Here is a 1195-nt window from a genome sequence, read left to right as displayed (position 1 = left end):
TAGATTTTGTATACCAGTAATTCCAGTGACCAGACTTACCTGCTAGATATGGAAAAATAAGTTATACTTAACTATACAAATTTCATTCTAGAGAAGGACCTAGTGTGTTTCCTGAGAAATCGAGTTTTGTAATGCATCAGTTAATATAGCTTGCTTTCCCTTTTTCTGTTTTGCTTTTCTCGTTTTGGTTTTTGAATGGCGTTATTTTAAAAAAATTGTACTGTAGTTTTGGTTATAGTAAAATGCAAAATACAATTTTTATCATAGAGAACATAGCTGAATACATTTAAATGTAATATGGAAATTTGGAGGCTCAAGAGGAGAATCCATGCTTTGCCTCTTCTAGCTTCAGGTGGCTGCAGGGGACACGGGTTCGAGCCCTGGTCCAGGAAGATCCCACATGCCGTGGAGAAATGAAGCCCGTGAGCCACAACTACTGAGCCCATGTGCCACAACTACTGAGCCTGTGTGCCTAGAGCCCGTGCTCTGCAACAAGAGAAGTCACCCAATGAGAAGTCCCCGCACCGCAACGAAGAGCAGTCCCGGCTCGCCGCAACTAGAGAAAGCCCGCACTCAGCAACGAAGACCAAACACAGCCAAAAATAAATAAATAAATAAGTTTATAAAAAGAAAGAAAGAAAGAAAGAAAAGAGCATTGGACTAGAATTCTGAAGATTTAGGTACTTCTGTTCCTTCTTTACCTTTTCTGGCCTCAATTACCTCCCTCATAAAGGAATGTGGCTAGACTACAGCCCTAGTCTTTGGGTAGCAATTTACAGTTTATCTTCTTTTTTTATTAGTATCCAATCCAACCCCTTCATTTCACAGGTGAGGAAACTGAGTCTCAGAGACGATATATAATTTAAGTCAAGATACTATACCATTAATTAATGACTAAGGTAAACGGAATCTTGGGATCTTGGACCGGTGAGGACCAATGCTGACCTCTAAAAACACTCCCGGTTCTAAAATTCTTTAACCCGCCCAGTTAACAAAAGCAGAGGAAATAAAGAAAAGCCAGAAGAGAACAGACTTAACAGAAACAAAAAAACAGTGGGAAACCCGAGCTTTCCACGAATTACAAGTGAACTTCCTGTCCTAGGTAAACTTCCGTAATCAACAACAGGGAGAGCCAATCAGAACCTTTCTCCGGGAGCCAATGGGAGAGCACATTACAAAGAGCCAATCGCAGCAA

Source organism: Kogia breviceps, chromosome 11 (genome assembly GCF_026419965.1).
Source record: "Kogia breviceps isolate mKogBre1 chromosome 11, mKogBre1 haplotype 1, whole genome shotgun sequence".
NCBI lineage: Eukaryota > Metazoa > Chordata > Mammalia > Artiodactyla > Physeteridae > Kogia > Kogia breviceps.
This window is presented reverse-complemented; position numbering follows the sequence as displayed.